The sequence below is a fragment of the Apium graveolens genome, chromosome 1 (genome assembly GCF_009905375.1).
Source record: "Apium graveolens cultivar Ventura chromosome 1, ASM990537v1, whole genome shotgun sequence".
Classification (NCBI taxonomy): domain Eukaryota; kingdom Viridiplantae; phylum Streptophyta; class Magnoliopsida; order Apiales; family Apiaceae; genus Apium; species Apium graveolens.
Genome location: NC_133647.1, coordinates 68,971,620 through 68,994,742, shown reverse-complemented (window position 1 = coordinate 68,994,742; position 23,123 = coordinate 68,971,620).

The following is a 23,123-nucleotide window of genomic DNA, read 5'->3' as shown; positions in this document are numbered from 1 at the left end:
AGTTTCTTGTGCCAATCCCAGCTTTCTTCAATTGATTCTCTACTTAACAGACAGATTGCAGAACCATCGAAACTTGTTGAAAGCTTGGCTTCATAAATGTTACCATGCATGTATCCCTTTAGAACAACTTTGCATGTAGATTTGCTTACAACTTCATAGTGTTCTTCAAAGAAATCCACATGATAACCTCTGTCTTAGATTTGATTAACACTCAGCAGATTGTGTTTAAGTCTTGAGACTAGAGCTACTTTTTCAATGATGATATTCCTAAGATTGATATTGCCATATCCCAGAGTTTTTCCCATGTTGCCATCTCCATAAGAAACACCTGGGTCAGCTTTCTCCACAAAGTCTGATAGCAGGGCTTTATTTCCAGTCATATGTCCTGAACATTCAATGTCCAGAACTAGGATGTTTTTCCTGTTGCCATGCAATCACAAAGACCACTAATGATTAGTTTTAAGAACCCAGACTTGCTTGGATCCTTTGGCCTTATTAAGTTTGTTAACATTTGCAGCGGGTTTAACATCAGAGTTTATGTTAACATTTTTCTTATCAGAATTTACAGTATCAGACTTTACATCAGAACTTACACTAGAAGGAATAATGCTAACTTTCTTTAAAGAAGGTTTTATTTGATAATTATCATAGTACAAACTATGGTATTCCTTACAAGTATAAATGGAATGCCATAAACTACCTCAATGAAAACAAGGATTTTGTGGCCTATATCTAACAGACTGACTCTTAACTCCTGATTTTGAAGGTAAGGAGTTTATGTTTTTATTCTTCCTGCAAAAAGAAGCCAGATGGTTAGAATTTCCACATATAACATTTCTTTCTAGGAGCATTAGGAACAGGCTTATAATCATTGCTTTTATTCAGACCTTCCTTTCCATTCCTATTTTTCCTAGGTGGCTTTACCTTGTTTACATTCTTAACTTCTTTTAGCTTATGCTTAAGCTGCTTCTTTGTCATTAAGCCTATGTTAACTTTAGTTGGCTTATCCTATTTTGGTTTGTCAGAAGTTAATTTCTCTTTAACTTCTTATTAATCAATATCAGACTTTACAGCTACAAACTTAATAGGATTTACCTTTGGCTTTTGTTTAACAACTATAGGCTCAATTTCTACAGTTCCTTTATTTTTCTTATCATCTCCATAACTTAAGCCCTCTTTCCAATTTCCACTACTTAACAAATTCTGAGTTGTTCTGCCAGAGTTAGTCCAAGTCCTGATAATCTCTCTTTCCTTTTCTAACTTAGTTTTTAGAGATTCATTCATTTTAATCACTTCATCTCTAACATAGAAAGCATCATCTCTATCTTTCTGAGTTTGATGGAACATAACTGACTCTTTTTCTAAATAATTATTCCTCTTTTTATAAGCAAGATTTTCAGAAGTTAATCTTTCACATGTTAAAGTTTGATCTCTATAACTAATGAACATGGTTTTAAGATATTTTTTCAACTTAGTAATATCATCAGTATGAAAAGCATAAGTTGTTTGAGGTACCTTTAACTCAGCAGCTTCAGAACTGCTATCAGCATTTGCCATCAAGGCATAGTTCACCTCACTTTCAGGATCTAAAGTGTTTGTCCAGCTTTTCTTCTTTGTGACAAGAGCCTTGCCTTTGTCACTTTTTCCTTTCTTGCAATCAGGAGATATGTGGCCTTTCTCCCCACAGTTGTAGCATTTGACATTTGAGTAACCTCCTTTGTCAGACTTTCCTCCTTTGCCTTCAGATTTTCTGAAACCTTTCTTATCAGAACTTGCACCTTTCTTGGAAAACTTCTTTCCCCTTCTGAATTTCCTGTATGCAATCTTTGTGATTCCATTCACCATAAGAGCACATAGCTTCATCATCTCTTCATCAGAGTCCATCTCAGATAGACTTTCAGTTTTTGAATCCTCATCACTATCAGAACTTGATGACTCAGTATCAGACTTTGTGATGAGAGTCTTTCCTTTGCCTTTCTTTGAGACAGCCACTTTAGGGGTTTCTCCTCAGCCTTAAGAGAAATTGTCCTTGACTTTCTCCCATGCCTCTTGCTTCTTTGATGCATCTCATGTTCATGAGTCTTGAGCACACCATAAATTTCGTCAAGAGTAGTTTCATCAAGAGTATAGTTGTCTCTTATAGTTATGGCCTTCAAATCCCAACTTTCAGGAAGAGCTAAAAGGAATTTGAGATTAGTATCTTCAAGATCATATTCCTTATCCACCAGTGATAGATCATTCAAGAGTTTGACAAATCTATCATATAAACCAGTTAATGACTCATCAGGTTTTGAGTCAAAATGCTCATACTCTTGAGTGAGTATAGTTCTCCTATTCTTCTTAATTGAATCAGTTCCCTGGCATCTTGTCTCCAAGGCATCCCATATCTCCTTTGCAGTCTTATAGTTAATTACCCTGTTTGACATGACATTATCAATGGCACTGTGCAGCAAATGTCTTACCTTTGCATCCTTTGCAATAGATGAGATATCTTCAGCTGTATATTCACTTTTCTCCTTTGGTACAGTCTGTGCTGGCTGATCTGCAACTACAACAGAGAGCTTGGTTGGCTTATGTGGTCCTTCATTAATTATGTCAAGGTATTCTGGATCTGTAGCTTCCAGAAACATAAACATCTTCACCTTCCATATGGGATACTTAGAAGGTTTCAGTATGGGAACCCTAATAGTCTCATATCGATTATGGATTTGATTCTTTGGAGTTTCTTCAGTTTTGGTGGGCTTGGTTGGAGTTTGTGCTTCTTCAGACATGATTGTTTTTGCATCTTTACTGTATGTATATTAACAGATTGCTCTGATACCACTTGTTAGGTCACACACACTGTAGAACGGGGTTGAATACAGTGTTTACTTCAATCAAATCGAATATAAGAACTCAAGTAACAGAACACAGATTTTATTCAACACAATAAACTCTGTTACAAAGAACTGTTCTCTCTCAGTGATGAACAAATTATTACGAGAGCTGCTAGGGTTACAATGAATAATAATCTCGATTAAGATAACACATATAGTGTAAACCCTATGTCTGTGTTTATATACTACACAGTTACAAGATAATCTTCTAATTGATATCGAATATAATTCTGCTTCCTAATATATATCAACTAGTTATCTTTTCTTCCAAGCATTCTATTCTTCATAGAATTCTTTTCCATGCATATCTCTTCTTATGTTTGTTTTGATCTTCTTTCCTTCCAATCAGCCGCCTTCCTTATCTGAACATCTCCTTAAGTCCTGATATTATCTCCTGATAAATATCTCATGATAACTTAAGTTCTGACAACTTAAGTTATGATATCTTAAGTCCTGACTTCAGTATAAGTACTGATTTCCAGTTAAGTCCTGATATGTCCTGTTAAGTAAGAACTGAAAACTAAAGACAAATTATATTAGACATGACATCACAAATATATTTAACAGGTTCTTTCTCTAAATCTGCTTAGTTTTTGTTCTAATGCATCAGACTTTATGATCAGTGTTTACAGATTGTCTTATCTTCATGTAATATGTGCTTAAATTGTAATACATTAAATACTGATTGTTATCTGATGTGGATCTATATACTCTGATAGTGTTTTGAATGTTCTGTGACTATTCAAGCCAATGAGGATAACTGTGATAGATGCTGACCTAGTAGTCTTTAACATACTAGAAATCCCATATTTGAATTAATTGTTTATGTAAAAATTCATTAACACAAGCAAATTCTGATGTTGAGCTTAGTCAAATTTACTTTGTGTATCTTATTACTAAGTCACAAACTAGATTCTTGCTTCTTATCTGTCAAATTTTGATGTCAGTAAATCTTAAGGATGAACCACATGCTTGATAAGCCTCACTTATCTGAAGAAAATAAAAGAAAAGAAAATTGAAGTCAGGTACTCCTTTGAGATCTAGAGTAAATATGTGGAAGGGAAGACCCAAGTGCATTGCTGGTATTAAGTAATATGCATTAGAAAAGCAAATAATTTTTTCTTGGTGACTTTTCACATTCTCTGATTACTGAAGAAATACTCTGATAATAGCATAAATTCTAATAACAGTTGTCTCACTTACACTGAGAAGCCACTGTAAAAAGGAATTTCAAAAGATACATAAAATGAGCACAAACAGTTGAGGTGGACTGCTGCATAAATTTATTCTATAGTAGACTTCATTATTGAAGACAAATTTTAAGCACTTTTCTTAGTTATGTCTTATTTCTAAGATATAATGAAGTTTATCAGACTTTAATATTTATCTGATATTTTTCTAATGCACACACTTTCACTCTATAAGAATAATGAAAATTACTGTGGTGATTAAGTTATTTTTGACAAATAGTTAAGTGTCATATATATAAATTCTGAGGACAAGTTCTGATGGAAGTTCTGATGATTAAACTCTAAAGAAACAAGTCAGTATTTGTATGAAGAATCACTGATACAAACATTCACTTTTGGAGTACAGAAGCCATGTTCTAATGACCGTTAAAATCTGATAATAGTCAAGTTCTGATATTTAATCCTGATCCAAACTCTGATGCTTACGTGGCATTACTTATTTACTTGACTTATTTGTGGTAAATACTGTAACAGTCATATTTTATCAGAATATAATTAGGTGAGATAAAAACAGTCATAATCATTTAGTAAGTGGGAAGCGTGTTTTCCTTGAAACACTGCATGTGCACATTTATTACTACTTATTACCCGTGCCCACTAATAATGTTTTGACTAATGATATGCTGCCAGGTGTCTAAAGTATGTTCTGCTTCAATCATAACAGTTGCCAAAAAGAGAGTATATATATGGGAGTTAAAAGATTTTATAATCTTTTACCTACTTTTCTTTCTCTAATCATTCTTATTCTCTCTCTCACTAATATTCTCTGAAGCTATTTTCTTACAAGACTTTTATCAAACACCTTGTGTACACTCTATTTTTCTCACTTATTTTTCACAGAAATGGCACCAAATGACATCATTTTCAATAGAGCTAAGTTTGTTCCTAACAATTACTCAGCTATTCTTAGCAAAGATGAAGCTCCATCAGAACTTCACTTCATCCAAGACTTTTTATCTCAAAGTGATATAGGCTATGCTTTGACCCAACCAGACACACTCTCAAGAACTCAAGTGCTGGAGTTTTGGAGGAGTGGTGTGTATGATGATGGTGGAGCAAATGGGTCCCCTAGTATTATCTTCACAACAGGGGAGGATGAACATGTGGTGACTGTGTCTACAGTTCGCCAAGCTCTACATATACCAGAAAACTGCACTTTTTCCACAGTTGAGGAGCCAGCTCTTCAAAAGCTAATGGCCAATCTGGGCTATGAAAAGACTTTGGCAAACCTTGGACAACTAAAGAGACCCCACATTAGGAGGGAGTGGAGTTTCTTCTTTGACTGCATCACAAGAACCTTTGCAAACAAGCGTTCAAACTTTAATGCAATTCCTATTCTAAGTCAGAAAATTGGGTATGCTCTGATTACTCAATCTCATTTTGATTATTCTACTGTTGTACTAGGATTCATAGGGGATATGATGATAGAAGATAGAAATACAGTATATTTTGCTAGATTCTGTCAACTTATTTACAGCTTTTGTAACTCTGATGCACCCCAACTAGCGAGTGAGTTGATTTCACCATTTAAATTGCGAAGAGAGCATTTACTGACTTATTATCTACTGATAATAAGAAAACTGTTCTAAGACCCCTCCAAATTCCACAATCAGTCAAACAGTTTTTAGTAAACTCTGACCCAGTCACATACACTGCTAAATATCCTGATGTAAAACCAACCCAACCTCCATCAACACCTCCAACCACTACACAACCAACCACCTCTCAACCTCAACCAACTCAACCTACCATCAGAACATACTTCGAACCATCACAATCCTCACAACAATAACCATCAGCACCTACCATCAGAGCTTCATCTTCCAGGCCTAAGAGGGCAAAGTCTGTTCCTAAATCTCCACCAAGGAGAAGAAGGATGATTCTCAGGGATGAATCTGATAGTGAAGAGGAGCAAGTATAGGTTTAGGCATCAGAACCTGTGACTTTTAAAGATGTAAATGTCAATTTTCAGAAAGAGATAGCAGCTGAAAAGGAATCTTCTCAGATAAATACTGAAGTTGAAGGTTCTGATACTTTGAAGAGAAAAAGAACTGTAAGTTCTGATGCTGCTAAGGCAACTCCTTCTCTATCAAGGAGATCAAAGAAACAAAGAGCAGGAAGGCACATGGCTAAGCCTCCATCTGAGAATACTACTGAAGCTGAGGAAGGGGATCAGGAATCTCTGATCTCAAAGCCAATTGTGATTGAATCTTTGTCACCTCCAGCTCAAGCCAAAGACACTGCTAATGATACAGTGATCACTCATATTGTCTCTCCAGTCAGAGAAACAACAGTTGAAGATTCAGGATTAAGTCCTGAAATTGACCTTCAAAGGCTGATTATTCCTACTATTTTATTTCTGGAAGCTCCAACCACAGCAGCTCAGCCATCTATAGTCAATTCTCCTATTCTACAGGCTGAGATTCCATCAACACCTATTCTGGAGATAAATTCTGATGCTCAGAATTTAGATGAAGTTGTTCCAGAATCTCCAGTTGCCTCACATACTCTTGTACTGTCAGAGGACAATGACTCTTTTTCCAGTTCTGAAGACAGTGTTTCATTACATACTCCAACTCCTATTCTTGGAAAAGAGGCATTGCACCTATTCCTTGGGAAGATACTCACAGAGGTGTGGAGTGGACCAAGAAGTGGAATAAAACTGATTTCATTCCAAGCTCTAAAGTTCTGACAGAGCATATTGCTAAGGCTGATGAGCTGATGACAAGTTCTTATTTTAAGACTCAACTCAAAGTCACAACTCTAAGTGTCAAGACTCTTCAAGGTCAACACTCTACAACTCATGAAAAGGTTGACAAACTTCTTAAAAAGGCTGAAAAAGTGGATATGGAGACCAAGCTTGATAAAAAGAGGTTTATCAGACCTATTTCTGAGAAAGTTGTAGCCATTGAGAAAATTCAAGAACAGCAACATGCCCAAATCACTGAGGTCCTGCAGAATCAAGCTTCTTAAAAGGCTCAACTGGATGAAATCCAATCTTCAGTTAAACTTCTTCTCTCTCTCCTACTACCTGATGATGCCAAAAAGGGGGAGAAGATAGTTAAGTCCAAATGCTCTAATACTCAGATACTGAAGAAAAGGGATAATAATGAGGATGACCATGGAAAACCTAGCAAGGGTCAAGGTCAAGGTCAAAGCAGCAAGGTTTCTTCTAGGAAACTAATTACTGATGCAAGCAAATCTTCTACTCAAAAGAAGACAAGTTCTGAAGCTACTCAAACTCAAAATCTGATAGCAAGTGCTGATAATCAAAATTTGATATCAAGTTATGATGAGCAAAGTCTGATGACAAAGCCTGATGTTCTGATTCAAGGTGGAAGTCAAGACTCTCAGAAGTTTATGCAAACTCTGAAGCTCAAGGGAAAGCAGACTACAGTCTATTGCAAGGATCCCAAGATTCAGACACTTGATGAAGAAATTGCTAGAAGATTATTTCTGAAGCATAATCCTGGAATGGATTTAGAAAATCTCAAGGAGGAAGAAGCTAGATTTAAAGCTGAAAAGACAAATCGAAAGCCAAAAGCTTCTGTTGCAAAGAAACCTCCAAGGCCTAAGGAAAAAGGCATTGTGATCAAGGAGAAGTCAAATACTGAGGCATCAAAGCCCAAGACTAGATCACAGACTGAGATTGATCCCAAGACAAAGGGAAGGGAAAAGTTGATGAACCAACCAAGCCACTGGAGATGAAAATTCCTCAAATCCTGATGAAACTAGTTTGCAAAATGGTTCAAGTTACTGATGATACTCTTGCTGAAGATGAAGATGTTCAAACTCTGAAAAGAAGGAAGATTTCTGAAGAATCCAAGACAACCTCTGACATAGCTCAAGTTGATTTAGACAAGATGAAAGTTGCTGATAAAAAGAAACTTCTATGGAAAAATGTCAAACCATCAGATCCAAAGAAAAGCCAATTGATGTCTGATTTTATGACTATTGGGTTAAATGTTAGAGAACCAAGAGACAGGGCTGGACTAGGTTCTGATGAAGCTAAAATCAAGACATGAGTTGAAGTTGCTACTAGAGATCCATTTTTATTGACTGACAGACCTCTTGAAGATGTTACACAGAAACACCTTGATAAGGTTATCTCTGTTCAAGTGGTACTGGATGCTCATGACAAGCATAATGTCAAGGAAAATCTGATTCTAGTTCTTGAAGATGAAAGGACATATCAGATGTTAGAATCAGATGTGCTGAACAAATCTTTGAAAGAACTTCAATTCTTTCATTATCTTCTAGAGATAAAGTCTGATATTACCAGGAGATGTTCAAATTTCATATTGAAGACCATAAGAGATAAAGCTAGAATTTCTGGTTCAAGGGTTACATAATTCATTCCTAATATTTTTGAAGATGATGGAAGTGAAATTCCAATGAAGTTGAATTCTGCTAAACTTGAAGTGATACTGAAAGAAAAATGTCTATGCTACAATGAAGATTCTTCTCATCCAAGGGTAATAAGACTGGATGATGGTTTAGAAAGAAACCATATCTCTCCTTTAAGGACTGCAATCTGCCAGATTGGAAGGCAGGGTGAAGATTTGAAGCAAGTCAAGACTACACTATCTCAAGTCCTGAGGAATAAAGAAGAAAAGCTGATATCAAACTTTGTCAAGAATCACTTTGGATTCAGATTAACTCAGTAAGATTGGTAAAAGCTACAAGGACTGTAAGTTGTAGTTAGTTATCTAGTTAAACTCTTATTTGCATTTGTAATTAAATGTTTTTGACATCATCAAATCTATCAACTTGTATATTTTGCATAATTTACAAGTTGGGGGAAATTGTTAGATATATTTGAGATGTCATGTCTAATATGATTTGTGTTTAGTTTTCAGAACTTAACAACAGGACATATCAGGACTTACTGAAATCAGAACTTACTGAAGTCAGAACTTAATATCAGAACTTAAGGTCATATCAGAACTTAAGTGCGGGAAGACTTTCAGTTAAGGAATGAAGCTGATTTACAGGAGAAGATCGAGACTAAAACAATAGAAGATATGCATGGAAAGAGTTAGAGGACTAGAAGACTTTTAGAAGATATATGATTGATATATTTTAGGAAACAAAATTATATTCCATATCAATTAGAAGTTATCTTGTAACTGTGTACTATATAAATACAGCTTAGGGTTTACACTATATGTGTTATCATTATCCAGAAGATTATACATTCTAACCTAGCATCTCTTAGTGATATTTGTTCATCACTGAGAGAGAACAGTAGTTCATATTGTAACAGAGTTTATTAAATATACTTGATCTTTGTTACATACTTGTGTTGAAATCGATTTGATTGAATAAACACTGTATCCAACCCCCTTCTACAGTGTTGTGTGACCTAACAGATTCTTTATGATGCTTGCTAACCATCTTATTGAGAATATTGTGATTGAGAACCCAACCAACAAGCTGAATTGTTGGGTTCAAGAAAGAAGAACAATTACAGATCTTAATAGAGCAAATCATCACAAGGAGGTGCCCTTATACTACTTTCCAGTAATGGAGGGACCTCAGCTGAGTGAGGTAATTTCTACTATTTCTACTCTTCCAACCCAACACATTTCTTTGCCTTCTAGTGCAGCTATGGTATCTGTGTCAATGACCAAACACATGCCTACCCAAGCTACCAAAACAAAAATTCCAAAATCCAAAGTTAAGAAAGCCTGCTCTGATTTCTTTTAAAAGAATTCAGTTGTAAAATCTACTAAACCTAAAGAGGGGAGTGTGAAGGAGGGTAAGAAGGGTGAGGGACAGGGTGAAAATCCAAGAAGCCCAAAGAATAAGGTTGGAGAGGTGAGTGTTTCCCAACCTAGCCACACTGCAGTTTCTCAATAAACTGCAGCGCTTAAAAATGATTTAAGCTCATTACTAGTTGCATCCTCCCAAAAGGATATGACTATCGAACAAAGCTCTCAGCCAAGAGCACATGCAAAGAGGGTAAGGGACACAAGCTCACCCCAAACCTATATCAGAAAGAAGAAATCAAAAACCCTTGGGGATGCATAGGTCACACACTTAGTGCAAACTGGTGCTAAAGACCCAGTTACTGCACCTTCTCAAAGTCAGGTTGATGTGGCTCCAATAAATATGGAGTCACAACCAAAATCTCTCATAATTGAAGCACCTGAAACACCAAATTTTCCCACACACTCACTGGATGTTGACATGATCAATACATCACTTCCAAATTCTCCATCTTTAACTTTCTTGGAGAAGTCAAAAATCCAAGTAAGTAAGCATCATATTTTAGATGATTTGTTGGCTCATTTAACATTCCTTTCTGAGACTGTTGAGACATTTGTGCCAAAATTTTCATCAATCTGCATAGAGTCTACAATAGTCTCCACTCCAAACTCTTTCATTTCTACTATCCCGATGGATATTCATCATCCGTCGAGTAGTGATTGTATCCCGACGGATAAACCTAACAGCATTCATCCGTCGGATAGCCATACTACTAACCCAATGGATATTCATCATCCGTCGGGTGTCTCTGCACAACTTCAAATTTCTTCAATTCTTACAAGTGCAGAAGACTTAGTAGTAGTGCAATCACTCTTAGGACTGAGGGAAGGGAGTGATTTGAGTGAGAGTCTGGGTTGCTCCCATGAAAAAGGAGAGAAAAAAAGTGAACAAATGCAGTCCATTTCTTCAGGACTGGCAAAAGTGAGTGAGAGGAGTCCCACCTTAGATGGTGAAGGTGAGGGTGGGGAGCCAAGGGGAGCCCTTGATGCAAAAAGAGAGAGAAATTAAGAGAAATGTAGGTACAGGAGGAATAAGGTTGGATATCATTGCTAGTGAGTCAATGAATGCCAATGATGCAGATATTGAGAGACTATCTCAGTATAATCAAGTTGTTATAAGTTCCATCTCTTTGGATGCTGAGACATTTACTCATCTTGTTCCAGCATATCAGATTTTGGCTGGAGATGGTAATGAACATGCAGAAAGAATACTGAACTTGGTGCACACCACCTAGTCAATGCAAAAAGCTAAGGATGCCATCATACCTATGCCACCTAGAGCTGATGATGATATTGACTATGGGACTGGGGAATCTGCTGATTTCTTTAGTGATGCAAATGAAGAGGGGTTACTGGACATAGGGGCCCTAGTTCCAGAATTGGTATGCCATCTTGGGTATTTTTAAAGCAATGTGATGAACACTATTTCAAGACCACCCTTATTCAACTTATAAATCAGACACACTCTGCTCTTCAATCCACAACAAATGCCAGCACCAAGAAGCTCCTACAAGCACACCTTGCTTCTCTTCAATTACATCAAATCCAAGGTTTTCAACACACTCAGGATGTCACTTCTATCAAAAGTCAAATTGATCAAATGAAAATGGACATTTCTGAAAGGTTGGATTCTAAACTTCCAGAAGCTACAATGCTTGATATTAAGAGACAACTCAGGAAGAATTCTGATCTTGCCACAAAGATAGATTCTTTGGATACCGAAATGACTGCAATGGAAACTTCCCTAACTACTATACATCTACATGAAGCTCAGCAAACTCAACTGCTACAACAACTAGTGGTTGCACACTCTTCATCCTCCACTCTACTTGATGATAATAAAAAGGGGGAGAAAAGCTCAAATAAGAGGGAGGGAGAGAAAGGCTCAAGTGAGGGGGAGCTACAACTAAAAATACAAGCCAGCAAAGTGATTGTGCCAATAATTACTTTCACAAAGCCACCAGTATTGGATAACATTGATCTAATCCAAATAGCAGCTGAAAAGCTTGAGTCAAAGTCAAATCCTAAGATGTTTGATGTTACAGCTATAGAGTAGGAACTAGAAGAAAAATGGAGAAAAATAGATGCAAGTATATAAAAAAAGTTTCGGCCATTTCAGATACCAGATAAAGCCTTCAGTCATCCCTCTCAAGTCATGAAAATCTCTGTGAATGACATAAGTATGAACTATCTGGAAAAGGGTCAAACTTTATGCATCAAATCTCGAAAAGCAAATTTCATCATGAAGCCTAAAAAGTAACTACTCCAAGTTCTCAGAAAAAATCCTATGGATACTGTGTATGAGACACCTAGGCCAGATGAGAAGAAGCTGTTGGCTAGGTCAATTGCATTTTACAAGGATCCAGCAGATTCAACACTTAAAAAGAGAATTACAAAGATCTACAAAAATGGTAAAGAGATATGTGTGGTGGCTGGACACCCTCAGTTTGTAGAAGCCAAAAGGGAAGAGAAAGAGAGAATAGGCAAGAAAAGAAGCAAGTTGCCTTAGATGCTAAGAAGCTCAAACAAAAGAAGGAGCAAGCTGTTATCTTAGCCAAACTTCAAGCTATGAAGACTACAACCGAGATCTCTGCACAACCATCTGTGATTGCTGAACCTCAAAATCAGAAAGTGCAAGATGAACCTCAACAAACAAAGAAACCAAGGTACAAGCAAAGAATCAAGAGAAAATTGGACTTCAGTGATGAGGAAAAGGAAGACTCTATTCCCAAGAAGCCTACAACTACAACTCAAACATCAAAACCCTTTGTGGTATTTGAAGAATTCAAAGTGGTGGATCCAACAAGGAATATTCATGGTGAGCCCATAATTCCTAAGTATGAGCCAGTAGACTGGGATAGTTTGCTAATTCCTGAACTAAACTTTCTAATCTTCAACAAGCCAAAGAAGACAAAGACTAGAGCAATCAAGAAAGTGAAGCCTGTGACTCTCAGATCCAAGCACCAATAAAAGCTAAATATACAGTCAACAAGGGAGACATGTTGTACATCTATGAAATCAAGGAGTTTTCTGACATAAACCTTTACTTAGATGAATTGGAATAGGTTAGAGGAATTGATTCTCACAGACATCTCCCTGAAAGGCTGGTATTCAAATACAAGGGAGGAAGAGAGATCATATGGCCACTTCACAGGATTCTTCAAGAAAGCCAATCTGTGCTAATAAAGGTCTACTCTTCATTCAAAAAGAATTTTGGTTACAATGTGACTGCAAGAAGACTAGTTCTGAAGAAGATTGAGGAGCTGAGGAGTACTAGAGCCAAAGATGCACTTCCAAAAACTCTAGATATTCCCTTTACAGGGAAGAGAGTGCATCTGAGGCCCTATTGGCTGATGGAATTCATGGATGAAAAAGAAGTTAGAAGATTCATCAGATTGGAGGACCAATTGAGTATCTCTAGGAATGAGACTCTTTTGGAAATGCAGGAAATGCTAAATCTCTTAGAAGATGATGAACTTGAATTCCACAGACAACTCCAGAATCAAATTGAAGAAAACAACAGAAGGCTTGGAAGGAAATCCAGAAAATCAAGAAAATAGATCCAACTGCTCAGACTAGAGGAGCACCTTGTTAACAATTGTGAGCAATTTCTTTGTGTACTTTGCATTGTTCAATTTTCAGTAAATTTTAGCACTTATCAGTTTTATCTACTATTTTTCAATTTGTATTTTTAGGATGTTTTATTATCATCAAGTTTCTCTTAATTTATGGCTACAATTCCAGTAGACATAAATTGGGGGAGATTGTTAGGAATATGTTGTGTACTTGATGATAAGCTAAACAAAACACCTTAGTAGATTTAACTTAGTGAATTTTATAGCACTCGATGGATGATCAAATACAGTCCTGACGGATGATTCAATATAGTCCCGACGGATGATGATTTGATATCCATCAAGTGAGTAGTTTATGTAAGAATAAGTATAGCAACACATTTCTGCAAACAACTTTTTGTAGATTCTGTAGTAGCATATGAGTCATGTTGACTACTAGTAGATATGCAGAATAGGTTGATTAATTGTAAATATAAGATGTCTTGTAATTCTGCATAAGTGAAATGGAGTCTAGTGTCAAATAGCTACCTGATGGATGATCAACAAAGCTACCCGACGGATGAGCAACAAAGCTACCCGACGGATGTCAAGAAAGTACCCAACGAATGATCAATTCAAATATCTGTTGACAGTGATTACACAGTCACATGCGTTGGGTGTTTGCAAAAGGAATGTGGCAGCCTGTTTAGCAGGAAAATGAGAACAAAGAAGCGTTACAATTTCCATGCTATTATAAAGATATTCAAAGATGCTGGAATAGAGAAGTGAAGCAGCATGGAGTTAGACTTGATAGGTTTTGTTTTATTATCCTATCTTATTACCATGTAAACTTGTTGATATATAAACCAAGTGTAGCTAGTAGAACAAATAACTAAGTAAACACATTTTAGAAAAGAAATAGAAAAAGCTGTAACTGTTAAGAATTTCTCTATAGTTTATTTGTTTACTTGTAAAAGCAGATGTGAGCTATTCAAGCTTCACAGGGTTCTCTCAATATATATATATATGGTGGATACATTCAAATCCATCAGAAAGTTTTAAAGACTTGTGTTTTTATTACTTGTGTTTTAATTTATATAATTATTTCATTCCGCACTGTGCAAATCAAACACTTATATATTATTGAGTGAGAACAGTTTCAAAAATCTCAAAAAGAAGCCAGAATTACATTCAACCCCCCTTCTGTAATTCTTGTTGTATTGTTAGGGAATGACACTTTCTTACCTCAACTTCAACAATATCAATGAACTTGTGAGGAAAGTTCTTGTAAGAGGATTGCCTAATGCAGTGTTTACTCCTGATGGCTTATGTGATTCATGCCGAAAAGCCAAACAAAGGAAGATATCTTTCAAGAGTAAAAAATGAATCCTCCATTTTTGAACCATATCATCTACTTCATGTTGATCTCTTTGGTCCAGTGAATGTTATGTCTATTACCAAGATGATGTATGCACTTGTGATTGTTGATGAATATACAAGATACACATGGGTGTATTTTTTGCATACCAATTATGAATCTCCATCCATTCTTCTTGATCATGTGAGGGAGCTGGAAAAAGGATCAACATACAAAGTGAAGATTATAAGAAGTGATAATGGAACGGAATTTAAGAATAGCTCTATGGAAGAGTTCTACAAACTCAAGGGGATAAAATAAGAGTTTTCTGCTCCCGGAACTCCACAACAAAATGGAGTTGTTGAAAGAAAGAATATAACTCTGATAGAAGCTGCCAGAACCATGCTAGAAGAAGCAAGATTTCCTACCTACTTCTGGACCGAGGTTGTGCAAACTGCTTGCTTCACACAAAATGCAACATTGATCAACAAGCATGGAAAAACACCATTTGAGATGGTAAAAGGAAAGAAGCCAAATTTGAAAAACTTTCATATATTTGGTTGTAAGTTTTTTGTTCTCAAAACTCATCTGAAGCAGCTTACCAAGTTTAACTTAAAAGATGATGAAGGAATCTTTGTAGGATATCCATTGTCTATAAAAGCCTTCAGAATTTACAATCTGAGAACAAGAACAATCATAGAATCTATACATGTATCTTTCGATGACAAGAAGATAACAGGTCTAAAAGATGCAAATGACCATGATAAGTTAAGATTTGAAAATGAAGTACCTTATACTGAACTTATAAATCCTGACTCTGATTCAGTAAATCCTGATATCACTCAAAGCTCTGAGGTTCCACAGAATAATGGAAATTCTTTTGACACTGAAGCATATATTGAGGGGGAGAAATATGACTCAAATCCAGATACTACTGCAAGTGATTCAACTCAAGAAACATCATTAGAAAGATCATCAGACTCATCTTTCTCCAACTCTGATGAGTCAAATACTGATAACAATGGGAACACTGATTCAGGGGGAGCATCAGGAAACAATAGTGGTACTACTCAAGGAAATAACAGAGAATTCATGGATCAAGGGGAGGTTCTTCTTCTAGGAATCAACTTCCATCTGCAAGAAAATGGTCTAAGTCACACACACCTGACTTAATTATTGGAAACCCTGACAATGGTGTAAGAACAAGAAAAGCCACTCAGAATGAATGTCTCTACCATTTTTTGCTATCTCAAACTGAACCTAAGAAGGTTGAAGAAGCTCTGCAAGATGTTGATTGGGTCACAGCAATGCAAGAGGAACTCAATGAATTTGAAAGGAACAAAAAGTCTGGACTCTTGTGCCAAAACCAAAAAACAGATCTGTAGTTGGCACAAAGTGCGTGTTCAGGAACAAAACAGACAATGAGGGAATTTTTACAAGTAAAAAAGCAAGACTGGTTGCAAAGGGTTACTCACAACAAGAAGGCATTGATTATGATGAGACATTTGCTTCAGTTGCAAGGTTAGAGGCAATAAGAATCTTTCTTGCCTATGCTGCTCACAAGAAGTTTAAGGTGTTCTAAATGAATGTGAAGAGTGCATTTCTAAATGGAGAACTCGAAGAGGAAGTTTATGTTGAACATCCTACAGGGTTCATTAATCCAAAGTATCCAGATCATGTTTACTTACTTAATAAGGCACTCTATGGATTGAAGCATGCTCCAAGGGCCTGGTATGAAACACTTGCTCTATTTCTTCTAGAGAGTGGTTTCACAAGAGGTACAACTGATAAAACTCTCTTTTATAAATACCATGGTAAGGACTTGTTATTAGTATAAATATATGTTCATGATATCATTTTTGGATCTACTAATGTAAACTCTGTGAGAGATTTGCAAAGCTAATGCAGTCCATGTATCAAATGAGTATGATGGAAGAATTGAGTTATTTTCTATGGTTACAAGTTAAACAGACTGATGAAGGAATCTTGATAAATCAATCCAAATACACCATAAATTTACTCAAAAGATTTGGAATGCAAGACTACTCAACTGCATCAACTCCTATGGCTACTGCAACCACGTTAGATTTAAATACTGGTTCTTCAGTAGATATAACTAACTACAGAGGTATGATTGGCTACTTCTATATATGACTGCTAGTATACCTGATATCATATATGCTACCTCTCTCTATACAAGGTTCAAAGCAGACCCTAGAGAACCTCATCTAATACTTGTGAAGAGAAATTTTAAGTATCTCAAAGGTACCATGAATCTAGGATTATGGTATCCTAGAGATTCAGACTTTAAGCTAATTGGATATTCAGATGCTGATTTTGTAGGATGAAAAATAGATAGGAAAAGTACTTCTGGAAGCTGCCAATTTCTTAGAGCCAGATTGGTTTCTTGGTACAGCAAGAAACAAAAGTCAATTTCCATTTCAACTGCAGAATACATTGCTGCAGGAAGTTGTTGTGCTCAGATTCTATGGATGAAGCATCAGCTGCTGGATTATGGGTTATACTATTCTTCTATTCCTATATATTATGATAATCAAAGTGCTATTGCAATGACAGGAAATCCAGTGCAACATTCAATGACTAAGCACATCAGCATCAGATACCATTTCATAAGGGAACATGTGGAAGATGGTATAGTGGAATTGGTCTTTGTTCCAACAGATCAGCAATTAACAGATATATTCAACAAGCCTCTCTGTGAAGCCACATTCACAATATTGGTGAATGAATTGGAAATGATTTCAGGACAATTTTCAAATTCTGATAATTAAGTCTGCTGATATTATTGAAGCGTGGTATATTATTATATGCCAGTACTTGGTAGATACTGATTTTTGTGCTAAATGTTTTCTGCCATGATAACATGCAAACTGTGCTAAATGATATTATGTGAAAATTGCATGTTGAACTACTGATTATGCTTATAAACTATGTTATTAGTTAAACTTGTTTTGACTAATAGTTTATGTCAGTAGTTGATAAATCCTGATACCAGTAATTAAGATATTAATAATGGTCAAACCATGATTGATAGTTATACTTCATTGATTATTCTGAATTTATTCAAAATAAATTGTTAACAGTATTTTTAATTAATCAGTGAGTGAGTGGAATATCTTTTAAATGCTTAAATGGGTTAGCTACTGATGCAAGTATCCGCTGATACTTGAGTATTTTCATAGGGAATAGGAATATGAAGAGAGAGATTACTTTTTGTTTGCCTAGATACGCGTAATCGTGTATACTCATTATGTTTAATTATTGCATGGTCAATCAAAGAGTCTCTTCAGTTTCTACTTTCTTTTCTATAAATACAACCATCCACTCTCAAAACTTCTCACTGCTTTCTTCATACTCAACTCACCACATTCTCATCAAAATGGTTCAACCTTAGTTCTTCCCACACAGCTGTGGTTGTTATCTATCAATTTTTAATCCTAGTGATGAGAAGATATACTTTGACCATTACGGACATAAGGTTCGTATTCATGGTGAAGTCTTCCATCCAACTGAAGTTCCAACTTTAGTCTACGATCATCTCTCTTGGGATGATCAGTTGGAACTACACTTCTTCATTGGAAAGGTTCTTCTTCAATAAGAACTTTGGGCTGAGATGGCAGAACGTGCTCGACAAGCAGCTCTTGAGCTGCAAGAGAATATTATATCTCTTGCAGGAACAATGAGTAGGATTTACCATCGTAAGGCGATGAAGTCGGAGCGAGCAGTGAAGAAGTAGAAGAAATCCGAGTAGTTAGATTGTATTAGGATTTTATGCTTAAAAGTCTATAAAATCTTGTACTTTGTTTATTCATTATTAATGAAAATCTTTAAGCTTCTTTGCTTTCTAAGTGACTTCTTGATTACTTTCTTGTATGTGTGCTTGAATGTTCTTAAATGTTAAATGTTAAATCAGTACTGCATGCTAAACATAAGATATTTTTCATAGTGCATGTGACTAAACTAATCTATGTTTGAGTTCATATGACACTTCAGTACAGATTGAACACTACATGAAGTAACTGTTGTCAAAGAGGAAAATTTAAGGAAGATTTAATTCTTAATCACTAAGAAATATAATCTTTGGGTGTTGCTTACAATTCAGAATCTATTGAAACTTTCTTTTTCTGATCAAGAAAGTTGTCCACAATCAATCTCAAATTTCATATATCTTATATCTTAAATTTCTTCTTACAACCGAAACACTTGAATTCCGCAGTTTTATGGAAGCGTTGATGCCGCTGTAGCTGAGGTAGAAATTACCAATAGGCTAGACTTTCAACTTCTGATGTACCAGACTTATGTATCTATATGAATTGTAATAATGGCAAAGAAATGTAAATTTATTCAGAAACCCTTTTAAGGTGTAACGGTTTATAATTATGGAATAAAATGACTTGTGTTATTTTTGGTATTCATCTCTGAGACTATAACTTGTGGTGTGTGTGTGTGTATATTATGGGGTCACAGTACTCAGTAGTTGGTTGACTGTTAAGATTAAGTATTGATAAGGGAAATGGAACTCATGACAACCCGAATCCCCGACCCCGGATTTGGGGGTGTTACAGAAATGGTATTAGAGCCAAGCGTTATAAACCTCAGAGATGATGTGACGTTAAGATAATAAGTTCACTAAGATAATAAGAACTCTTGCCAAGTTCATAGTCGGGCTACCTAACGTAGTACTGACAGTTAAAACCCTTACGGGAACCCTTATAAATTTTATGATAGTAACATAGTTCATTCTCGTATAGGGCAGCGGGGCACCGAACCCTGAGGTTCAGGAGCATCAGCATGAGGATGTTTTATTACATGTTGGAGATCAAATTGTGAATCCGATAGAGTACCCTAACGAGGGACCGGATGAGATTCATATTGAGAATGTTGCGATTGAGGATGTTATTCCAGAAGGGATTGTTGCTGAGGAGGATCTCGTGGAGGATCCTGACGAGAATGAAGAGAGGACCGCTGAGGAATTGATGACCGTAGTCAGGGCGACTACTAGAGCAAGAATGGCCGCGAGGGTGGCATTAGAGGATGATGAGTTATCAAGGGAACAAAGGTTAATGAGGGCAGAAGGAGTGGGGCCTTCCACGACACCAATTATACCAGTATCAGACCCTCTTCCAGAGGTACCTGAAGACATCCATGAGGGTCCACCAATTCCCATTCCCTCCCCTGTACAGAGCCCATCACCTACTGAGTAAATTCCACCTTTATCTCCTGCACCATTGTCACCTGATACCGTGCTTGGTTATTCATTTGGATCTCCTGGGTCTGTACCACCTGCACCCCATGGACTGCTAGATGCTACCACTCAGGCTTCTCTTATCGCCAATTATCATATGACTTGGGGTGGCCTGTCTGAGGCCCGTAATGTTAGAAGTGATCTGTTGGACCGACTTACTGCACCAAGAATTGAGGGCGGGGTACTTCCGGCAGGATTAGCTTATAGCATGGAAAGGATTGAGGCTACCACCCGAATTACAGCTAGAGGCCATCTTGAGGGTCAGATTGATCCAGCTCTACTTGCGACTATCTTAGACCTCGTCACCGCCTTAATGGAGCAGGTTAGGGATGTCGTGCGTGCCTGCATTTCTTGATCCATAATAGTGTGCAGGGTCTGGGCAATCAGACAAGGGTTTCATGTAGCACCACTTTTGGAGGATTAGCCTAAGTTATGAATGATTAGTTTTAATGACTAGATGATTATCTATGGTAGTACTTTTGGGATAGAAGCGATCAGATCAAATGATGTAATTCTCTTTAATGTGTTCAGTTGTTGTACCCTCGAACAAATGGTTATGTATATATTCGTTAATTTCAGTTCAGATCAGTTTGTTTGTGATAAGTTCATATTGTTAATTGCACTATTAACACTTAAGAGAGTGTCATGAAGTTTATAGAACTTGAGAATTCATAATTTGTAATCATGCAAGGACTGAACGAGGGAAAGACTTAAGCAAAGTAAGTAAGACAAATATCCAGAGATTCTCAAAAAATTTCCAAGTATTATACCCCCACAATGAATAAGATTAGGGGCAAACTTTTAATGTGATAATCAGGGAGGTCGCAATTAAGATATAAGGAACCCAGAACATAATGAAGTGGAAAAGAAGGATTTTAACGTATAAGATAACTCCAAGTATGGGAGAAGGATGAAACATTTCATACTAAGAAAACAGAAGGTCAAGTAAGGAAAGGAGACCCGAGATGGTACTCCTATACGGAAATTCATGGACCTGTCTAAAAAGAACTTAGACTATTATCCCCAACCACCACACTGAGAAAACAATGCGGTGATAAATTCTTTCTGGTCCTTTAAGTCGCTAGGCTCTCAGAGTTCCAAAGAACAAGCTGACCCGGTCGAGTCAAGAGCTTGGCTAAAGGAAATATAGGAATCATTTGAGATTCTAAATGAATTACGAATCACAAAAGACTATTTTTGTCACTTACCCTCCTAAGAGAGAGGCCACCCGCTGGTGATAGTCCATGGAAGGCACGGAGCCAGAGGTTACAATAAACTGATTAAAGTTCAGTCAATTGTTTTCAGGAAAGTACTTCCCAAGGTTATGGAAATAGTGTAAAAGCTTTAGAGCCAGAACAAAGGCGGACGAGTATGATGAATTATGAATCTAAGTTGTAAAAGTTGTCAAGATTCGTTCTGAGGACACGAATCCAGAATGACGGGATGTTTGAAATCAATGCTTATGTTGTGTTGGTTCATGAATAAAGTCCAGTTTCTTAAGCGACCGATGATTAATTCTGGATTATGTGTTATTTATAGGTTACCAGACTCATCCTAGACCCATTTCCACCCTACATCGCTCAGTCAAGTTTTCTTCCCGTAATACTGTTGTTGTGATGTTATATATAAATGCATTATCTTGAGATAAGTGCATCAGTGTCGTTAGCAAATCTTGCGATATATTGTTGCATGTATATTTTGGAAGCATGTTGATATGATTTGATATATATATACATGCGTGTTTTGAAATCTTGATATTTCATTGTCAATATAATTGTTTATAAGCTGCATAATACCTATGTTAGAGATAGGCAGTAATTGTGTATATCCTTAGTATAGGGGACCCCAAGTTCAATATTTTCTTAAATCGGGAGACGATTTCTCCGGGTATTTACTATATATATATAGTTTTCTATAACTATTAATTGAATAAGGTTTATTCGATAGTTTTGAATAAAAATCAAACATTATTTTCGATTATTCAAATAAGGATTTTACTTTCATATAAGTAAGTCTTTTTTTAATTAATATTCGTGTCAAGTACTAGTTTAAAAACTTTTACTTCATTTATTTTTATAAAAGCTATTCTTTATTGGAATATTATTTAAAGAATAATATTCAGATATTTTTCTAATATTTTGGAACTGATTTATTTTATTAAATCATCCTTACTTCAAACATATTCAAAAAAAATATTTTCGAGTCTTCAAAATGATTATAAAAGTAAGAGCGGATCCCGAAACCCATTTTCAAATTTAAGATCCTCCTTTCGAAAATACTCACTCAAAAATCTGAGGGATCTGGCTCCGTGATATGTTATTATATTCGCAACAGGGTTGCTGATTTGATAATAGAGTTTTTGATTACTTGCCCAACGTTCGGGATGTAAGACCAATTAAAATACATCGGCATAAGTAAAATAGGCTCATGGACAGTCCATCAAAGTGAAATGGGCTCAGGGGCAGTCCATCAATGCGTAAGAGGTCGGGTGACGGTCTAGCATAAGGTCCTAATACGGCCCGGGTGATGACCAATGGAGAATTCATCCATCTACTTGTAGAGAAGTAACATGATTGATATTTTTGCCTGATTATAAAGGTATCGTGGTTTATGCCAAAGCTTTCTTCCTTCGAAAATCATTGAGAATTACAACTCTGTTTATACTTTTCATAACAGAGGTTTTCAAGGAGTGTATGAAAAAGATATATATACACACTTATATATATATATGGACATAATGAAGTATCTCGTAACTTCATTTCTTTTAAATGATATTTCAAAGATTGATTCTATACAAGTCTTGTCTTGTAGATTCATCTATGTGATGAACTTTTGAAACTAATTATACTTTGAACAGTGGTTGTTGAAGTAGTATTCGTAAAAGATATAAGTATATTGGAGTATTCTGTACCTTCATCTTTTAAACTTATATCTAGAAAATGATTATCTTATGAATAAAAAGATTTTCCGAAAGTTATCGATAAAGATGCTTTACACTATTGAACAAACTATATGTATTTTGAAAGTATATATATTCAGTATTTTACGA